Source organism: Gopherus evgoodei, chromosome 14, assembly GCF_007399415.2.
Source record: "Gopherus evgoodei ecotype Sinaloan lineage chromosome 14, rGopEvg1_v1.p, whole genome shotgun sequence".
In the NCBI taxonomy this organism is placed as follows: Eukaryota; Metazoa; Chordata; order Testudines; family Testudinidae; genus Gopherus; species Gopherus evgoodei.
Genome location: NC_044335.1, coordinates 17,951,746 through 17,960,688, shown reverse-complemented (window position 1 = coordinate 17,960,688; position 8,943 = coordinate 17,951,746). Strand labels below are relative to the sequence as shown.

General features: G+C 41.7%; 1 pseudogene; it reads left to right on the top strand.

The window, feature by feature from the left end:
- LOC115635206 overlaps positions 1-8,943 on the top strand; it is a 9,187-nt pseudogene continuing 244 nt past the window's right edge.

Here is an 8,943-nt window from a genome sequence, read left to right as displayed (position 1 = left end):
GATTGTAACAGAAAAATGACGAAAGTAGTAGATGAGAGGTGGAGTGAGAAATAGAGGAAAACAGTTGTAAAGATGAAAAATCAGCAACATTCTTGTAGCTAATGTAAGTTCCATCCACTATGGGACTGTTGGAAAGGGTGTGTGTGTGTGTTATGGGTTCGTTTCATACCGCTGCAGCCATGTATCAAATCTACATAATTCACAAGTGACATGAGTTTAATTAGGGTGAAGTATGTCTACATGCCTGTATTATACAGCTGCTTACTAAGGCCAGTCTCTCCCTAGCTAGTACTTGCGATCCATTTGTTTCATGAGCACTGAACTTCATTCAGACTCAAAAGATAAACTGAATGACTTGTGTATTGGTTGATTCCCTGGCCTTGCAAAATTACACTTGCCTGAAGTAAGTAATTTTTAATTATGGATGCATCAAATATTTGTTTTACCATAGTAATGGTGGATGAGGGCATTTTGTCAGAGAGCTGGTAAACTCTCTCATTAAATATTACCTTTTAGTAGGGTTTTGTTAGCTGATATGAGCTAATGAATGTGATTGTAGTCAGGTCAGCTGAAAACGGGAGGAAAATACTGTTTTGGGGCAGGATTGTATTCTTTTACAACATGCAAAGGTCACTTGCATACTTATCCACAGTAAGGTAAATGAAACTCTTGTGGTATTACTGTCTCTTTAAAAAGGTATATAAGTACATACTATACCATTAGGCAAAAATTAGCTCAACGAGCTTAAGGTTGGATGCATTTGTAGATACGTTAGAAGTTGCTGTGAATTGGTGATCAATACTCAAATGGGACACCCAGACTTCAGTCTGGATTACAGAAGTATCTGCTGATACTCCAGTGGCAAAGTGTATGTTCTCATAGCAGATTATAAATTCTGTACTTAGTTTTAATTATTGCTACCATCTCCTTTTTGAGAAGGGAAACATCTTCTCACTGAAGATTAGCCCAATCTAATTATTGCCTAAACAATAGGATAAGAGAGTGCAGCTTGGAACAGCAAAGAAAAACAGACCACCGTGGGAAAAGGAAAGGGAGGAAAAGAGCTTGAACAAAATTGAAATGTGTCTTGACTCTGGTCGAGTGATGATAGTCACTTGAATGATCTCAACTAAGCTGTGAAGGTAACAGCTCACCAAGGTGAACCTGGAAATATGTGTAAGACAATGAGAGGAGAGGAAGAGTAATGTAGGTTGGCTTGGCTTGAAATAGCTTTCTGTTTGCAGGGTAAGAATTTTATATTGCAAGTTCTTTACCAGCTTTTTCTTTCATAATGTGCCTTTAAACAAGAGTCAGCTCTCCAAAGAACTTAAAACTGTTCTGTTTGCAATTCTCTAGGTGCTCGGCCTAACTAATAAAATAGTTGTTAGCAGTCATACATAATTGAGAAAAATGTCGTGCTTTCTGCTTTAGATATATATTTCATTTCATATTAGCTTTGCTTGGATATAATACAGGTTATGAATGCACTTTCTGAAATTTCAAATGAAAATGTAAATCCTAAATAATTGTATGCACAGCCTGTTGAGCTGGTAAATAGATTGCATAGAAACTATTTTTTACTCTGAATTCTTAACCAAATATTTCATGCATCTTTAGGTTCTTCAGTTATGGAGCTCAGTGATGCCAATTTACAGACTTTAACAGAATACCTAAAGAAGACACTAGATCCAGATCCTTCTATACGGCGTCCAGGTAAAGTAGTTAAAAATGCATAGTGCTTGGGTGAAAAGCATAGTATCTGCTTAGTTCTTCTGTCTGCCTGAACTGCCACTGATGTTTGTTAGATGTGATCTTTTCCTACCTTAAACTGTTTTGGGTTAGTTTCTAAAGCAGTTGAGTCTTTGAAGGAACCCTGTGACAAAGTGTGTAAATAAAAGCTATCCATAACTTTTATCCCTGTTTTCCTTCTCTTCCATGTCCCTTCTTTTCCTAATTTCATATTCTCTTATATATCTTCAATGAAAAGAAGCAATGCTGTTTCCAAACATAGATAATGCTAATTAAATTAATGCTAATGAAAAATCCGAGATTTGCCTGTGGGTGTTCAGGGGTTTTTAGAAATGGTGAGGATGCAATATTTCCACAGCTTGCTCTGCATTCAAAATTTTTTTTGTAGTGGAAACACTCTAGCACCACCATCACTTAATGTTTGTCAATTTTTGTGGAAATAAAAATGCAGTCTATTTACATACTTCTCTTCTTGAGACACACTCATATGAATATTAGTCTAATTACTAAATGGTGCTTTGTTTTCTATTTCAGTGTTGAAGAATGATAGGGCTCTGTAAAAGCTAATGCATTTTTGTTAACTTAGCATATTATCTTACAGCGGAGAAGTTTCTCGAATCAGTTGAAGGAAGCCAGAATTACCCATTGTTACTCTTAACGCTGCTGGAGAAGTCGCAAGATAATGTCATCAAAGTCTGTGCCTCTGTAACTTTCAAGAATTATATTAAAAGAAACTGGAGAATTGTAGGTATTTTGGTGAATAGTTGTGATAAAATGTAATATAAGCTGTCTGATATACAGTAAACTATTCTTATGTGAACAGTAATCATGGAGAACATTAACATACCCATGCTTTGAGAGATGATAGATGGATCAAAACAAGTACAGATCTTGACTTATTGACTGGATAGGAATTGACAGTATTTGGGTTCTTGAAGCTGAGAGAAGACAGTCAGATTCTTGTTAATTTCACTCCCTTGCTGGATCATAAGAATAGAGCAGGATAATGAAATGGTGAAGGAAGAATATAACGTTTGATATTCACATTTCAGTAGGGCAAGCCTGGTCTAAACACAAAGTTGCCTCATTTCAACTAAAGAAGGTGTTTTTGGTTTGGTTTGGTTTTTTTAAAACCAGTACAACTTTGTATGCGAACACTCCTTAAATCAGTTTAGCTTAGGTGAGGTTGTAACTGATTAACGCTAACCAATTTAAAGAGTGTCCACACTTGGATATTATATGTTTTATTTTCTCACTTACAGAGATGTAGGAGCTTAAAGTTGTTCTTATTTTGGAGATCCTGGAGCATTCTTTGTTCAAAATATTCAGCTGTAGTGAAATTTAATTTTTGGATAAAACAACTACATTTGGAACCTATCAACCCTGACAATGTGTGGAGATTTTTGTAGTACACCTAGCAGCTAAATGCTGAATTCCCACTGAAAGTTATGGGAGTTAAATGCCTAACTGCCATTTGTATCTCTGAAAATCTTCAATGTATAAATTTTATAATGCTGGAAAAATGCTTTAGGATTAATGCAAATTAGCTGTTAAATCAGAATGTGAATTTCCCATTACAAATGGGATGACTGTATTAGTGATGTAAAATTTTAGGCCTTTGGGGTGTCTTACTACAATTTAAATGAACGCTGTCATATCACAATTCTTTGTATTAAATATTGTATTTGCTGTTGACATAATTAGTACCCAGCATACAGTTATAGCAAAAGGTGCTAATGGTTTCCTTATTAGTACAAGCACTCGGGATAAAGATGCCATGTAGTAGGTGCATCCAAAGAGTCATTAAGGATGCTGTATGAGTTCAAGCACCCCCTTTGTCTGGCAATTGAAATGCTAAGATTCACTTGTGTTGCAGAACAGCTGTATAAAGTATGTGCTCAGATTCACCTTTCTAGGCCATGTGGTCTTAGTGTGCAGCCTTGGGCTAGGTATCTCCCAGGTATAAAGCTCAAGGACACCGGGAGGAAAAAGGCACCAAGTTTATCAGCATATAGGTCACATTTGCACTACAAACATTTATCGGCACAAGTTATGCTTGCATAAAGCTGCCACAGTTAGTCTATCACTTGTGCACATGCACACTTGGCTTCTTATGTGAGTACTGTACGTATGCGCTAGGAATGCTTGTTTTGATGAACAATGCGGTGTGCCATGGGTAGGTAATCCAAGTGTGCAACTCCCCGTCATTCAGTGCACTGTTTTGGAAAGTTTTGGCATTGCAGCATGGTGGGGTATGAGTGAGTCGCGCAGGAGTGACTGGGACTATGGGGTTCAGGTTCTCATCGTGCGACTTTCTCTGCCCCATAATGCCATCTCTATCCCATAATTTTCGTGCCTTTTGAAATCCCATGAACCCACGTGGAACTTGTTGCAGTCCGCCATCTCTAACACATGCCTGGAGCATGCACAGCTCTGAACTATTGTCATGAATATTGCAGGCACAGGCAATCTTCTGACATTTGAAGAGCCACGGAGAATGTGATGATTTTCTGAAGAGCAGATTGCTGTGGGACATAGTGAGATCTAGTTCAAGATTGTTTTTGGTGTACATGGAGCAGGTGCAAGTGGTGGAACTCTGCTTCTGGCTGTGGGAAACAAGTGCTGACTAATGGAATGGCATTGTTATGTAGGCTCGGGGTGATGAGCACTGGCTGCAGAATGTTCGGATGTGTAAGGCCGCGTTCCTGGGTCTGTGTGCTGAGCAGTGACACAAGAAGTAGAGCTGCACTGACAGTGGAGAAGTGAGTGGTGATTACACTGTGGAAACTTGCAATGCCAGATTGCTGCTGTCTTTGCAAAGTCACTTTGAAGTTGGAAAATCAACTTCGGGGACTGTTGTCATGCAAGTGTGCAGGGCCATTAATCATCTCCTGCTGTGCAGGATTGTAACTCTTGGCAGTGTGCAGGACATAATGTGTGGATTTGCAGCAGTGGTTTCCTCAACTGCAGTGGAGCAATAGATGTCATGCATGTGCCTATTTTGGCACCAGACCACTTTGCCATAGAGTACATCATGAGAAGGGGCTGTTTTTCAATGGTTATGTAAGCGCTGGTGGATCACCAGGGACTTCACTGACATCAGTGTTGGCTGGTTAGGGAAGGTGCATGACACGTGTATCTTTAAGAACACAAGACTGTTCAGAAAGCTACAACCAAGGACTCTTTCCTGATCGGCAGATTATCATTAGGGATCTTGAAAGGCCAATACTGATCCTGAGGGACCCAGCCTATTCTTTACTCCCCTGGTTCATGAAGCCATATACTGGCTTAGCAGTTGGAGACTGACAGTTGAATGAATATGCTTTTGGTAGACTGAAAGGGTGCTGGTGTTTGTTCACGCAATTGAATCTCAGTAAGAAACATATCCCAATTGTCATAGCTGCCTGTTGTGTCCTGTATAATATCTGTGAAGCAAAGGGGGAATAGTACCTGCTAGGGTAGAGGGCAGAGGTGCAGTAGCTGCCTGCTGAGTTTTAGCAGCCAGACGTAAGGGCTATTGGAAGAGCTCACTATGGAGCTATATAGCTCAAGGAGGATTTGAAAGAGCACATTAACAGCAAGCCACAGTAATGCATTGTGGTGTATAGTGCTCTACCTAGCCCTATAGTTTGTGGGCTTGTTACAAATTGTGTGGTACTTGGTGCACATGATGATTACACTTTGTTCACTGAGCCTATGAATTGTGTTACAATGTATTCTAACAACAAAGTGGGTGCTGTCAGTGCCACCAGGCATACTGCGGAATATGTTGGAAAAATAAAGATGAATTATTTGCCACACAATGCTGTTTTCTTGAGTAAATGAAAACATCAAATTTTTTTTTTAAAAGTTAAAACTAAATGCATTAAAACCTTAATAGACTTGTGGAACAGAGCTTAAAGAAGGGGAAGGAACATTCATGTACATTTAGCTTCACAGACAGCAGTCATGGCTCTTAACAGGTCAGTGTATGTATAGTTGTGGTTGTCTTTAATGTCCCCCGGTGTGCAGGGGTAGGGATGTGGCCCCTGATACCACGTGGAATGTGGAATATACTGGAGTTCTCCATGGCCTTCAGAGGGAGGCAAGCCTGGGCTTGTTGAATCATTAGGGCCAGAAGAGTCTGCAGCATCTATGTTTGTTGTTGCTAGAGAAGCCCCTTTATGACCTGGTGCATCTCTCTCTGACTCCTGGGCTCTTCTCCTGTCTGATCGTTCCTTCTCCCGACAGTCTTGCAATATTCATCCTCCAGGTCCTCTATTCACAGTCTGATGCAGCACTGGCTTGCAGGATCCCACTGAAAATGTTATCTCAAGTCCTCCTCTTTCTCTTCCTCCTCTGGCTCACGCACTCACCAGTGTGGAAGGGAAACCTCTGATTGCTGCAACTACAACAGCTACAGATAAAACACACAGATACCGTTGTCAGTATAGTCACAATGGAAAACAAAAGTTAAGATTCAGAACTGCCTTCCCTTGCTCCCCTAAAAAGCTAAACAAGAGGTTGACATTTCTGCTTCAGAGTGATTGTGCACAGCATCATTCACAGCTTCAGCCATGGTATGCCCTGCCAGGGATGAGGGAAATGAAGGAGGGAATTGCTCAGTTGCATAAAATTATGAGTATAGTGCAATGGCACTGAATATTGGCACCATTTTTACACAGGCGTGGGCTTGCCTTTACTCAACTGCCTGGACTGCAGTGAAGTCTCAAATAGGTCCTGAATTGTGGCATAGCTGGACACCCTCCCCAGTTGCATGTCCCCCGTGGTCGTCCTCATCCTTGCTATTCATACCGGGGACCTGTGACTTGGGCTTCTCAGTGGTATCCATGGGGGAGGGTTGGATGATGGTGTATCCACCAAATATGGCATGCACCTCTTTGTAAAAGTAGCAGGTCTGCAGCTTGGCACTGAATCGACCATTGGCTTCGTTGGTGTTCTGGTATGTCTGCCGCCATTTCTTCGCTTCGGTGCTGCTCCCTGTCATACCCCTTCTGCCTCCCCTGTGCAATCTGCTCACAGATGTCCACATTTCTGTGGATGGTCTGTAGCTGTGACTGCACAGTATGTTCTCAGGCCCAGGAAATCCAGTCCTGTCTGCTTGTGGCTGGAGCACGTCTGGAGCATGTAGCTGATGTGGTGAGCTGTGCAGTTGTCCACAACAGTGGAAAACTGGTAGTTGTGCTCACCAAGATGGACAATCAGGAAAAGACATTTAAAAAAATTGGAGGACTTTAAGGGTGGTGGTGTGCTTCGGGTCTCTATGATGCCTGGGCAGTGGAGTATTATGAGACAGCGGCTGTAGGACTGTTAGGGTCTACATAGGTAATGCAGTGTCTGCGTTCACTCTGTGTCAACCTCAGTACATCGACCATGTTCTGCTAAGGGAGGTGGTGTTACTATGTCAGCATAATGGAGAGTTTGTCAGTAGGAGACAAAATTGGACACATTCAACTAGGTTGATGCAAAATGGTGATGTTGACATAACTTTTTAGTGTAGACCAGGCTTTAAACTTGATAGGCCTTGGAGAAGAGAGCCAGAGACACAAGATGCTTCAGGCGACAGGGCAGAGCTACCTTTTCTGGGGCTGCTGTAAGACGGAGATGCCTATGCGCTGCTCATTGTAAGTCCTGTTCAAGGAAACAGGATTTGTGCATCTTGTAAATAAACAAACTGCATTAAGAGGTTCACTCTCACTTATTTCTGCTCCAAATAGGAAGCTGATCTTGCAAGGCCCTGAGTTCTGCTACTGCTAAGCAAGAGGCCAATAACGATAAATTACAGATTAGAGAAGGGGAGGGGCATTTCTCTAGTCGTTTTCAGTTTATTTTGTGTAAGCTTTGAAATTACGTATTTGTAGTTTGAAGTTTGCTGGGTTCCAAGTTAAGTTCACCCACCCAGCTGAGAAATACCTTCATTTAATTAAAATTCACCTATAGGTGTCTATTTTCAAGTGGTTGGTCAGCCTCTTCAAACCAGTAATTCTGAAGGAGAAAGTGTAGTCCCTGATTTTATAGAAGCATTTAATTTCTTGCTTTATCTGCAGAGATTGCCCTTATGGTTCCAGCATAGGCAGATGTATATCATTGCAATAAAGATATTGGCAAACACTCAGTTTTCTTCACTGGGTTTCTTTATTGTGGTGCAACATGCTCAACTTATGTAAAGAACACTCAAAAATATTTGGAGTATTTTTTTCCATTGCACAGAGGAGTAACAGATGTCTCAGTTAATTAATGTTTTACTTTTAGATTGAAGATGAACCAAACAAAATATGTGAAACAGACAGGATAGCTATTAAAGGCAAATAATACACTTGATGCTTAGCAGTCCAGAACAAATTCAAAAACAGGTAAGATGGCAGAATGAAGTGGGGTTTTTAGATTGCTTAACTGTGATCTTCGGGCAGATGTTGTGCCTAGAAGCCCTGATGGGAGATCAGAGTCGTGCTCTGGGGTCTTCCAAAGAGTTTACAATCTGTGTGTGTGTGTGTGTGTGTGTATATTCATTCTCATTCTCTCTCAATGAGAACAAGTGGATAAAACAAATGTTTTCCTCTTTAACTTGTGATCCCTCTCAATCTAACTAGCTTAAAGTGAGTATCTAGGTATTTGTCATGTGTCAGTCACTGTATGCTCCTAAGGGAATTCTGCACCAAAAAAATAAAAATTCTGTGCACAATATTTTAAAATTCTGCATATTTCATTCATCAATAAATAAATGTGGAGACTCCAGCATGGTAGTGGGGAGCATAGGCCACTGGCTGCATGGAGGTGGGAGATCACCTGCAGCTCCCCTGCACCTCGGGACACAGACTCAGTGGTGACACTGCACCAGACCCTAACCCAATGCAAGGGCCGGGCTTGCCCCGGAAACACCCCAGGGCCCTGCCCCTTCATGCCATATGTACCAGGGTAGCAAATGAGAGGGTGACACAGTGCTGCCTAGCTCTGGCCCTGATCCAGGTGTGAGGCAAGCAGGCTTAGCCCAGTGGGAATCCAGGTGTGGGGTGAGGGTTCTGTGTGAGTGGTTTGAAGGGGGTGTTCTGGTGTGGGGGAAGGGGACTCTACGGAGATCCAGGTGAAGGTGGTGGGCTCAGCAGGTGTGGTGTGGATGCAGGGGTGGGGGTCTGGTTGCAGGGAAGGTGAGATCCTGTGGGGGATTGGGTGCAGGGAATGAGGGGTTCGGGTGTT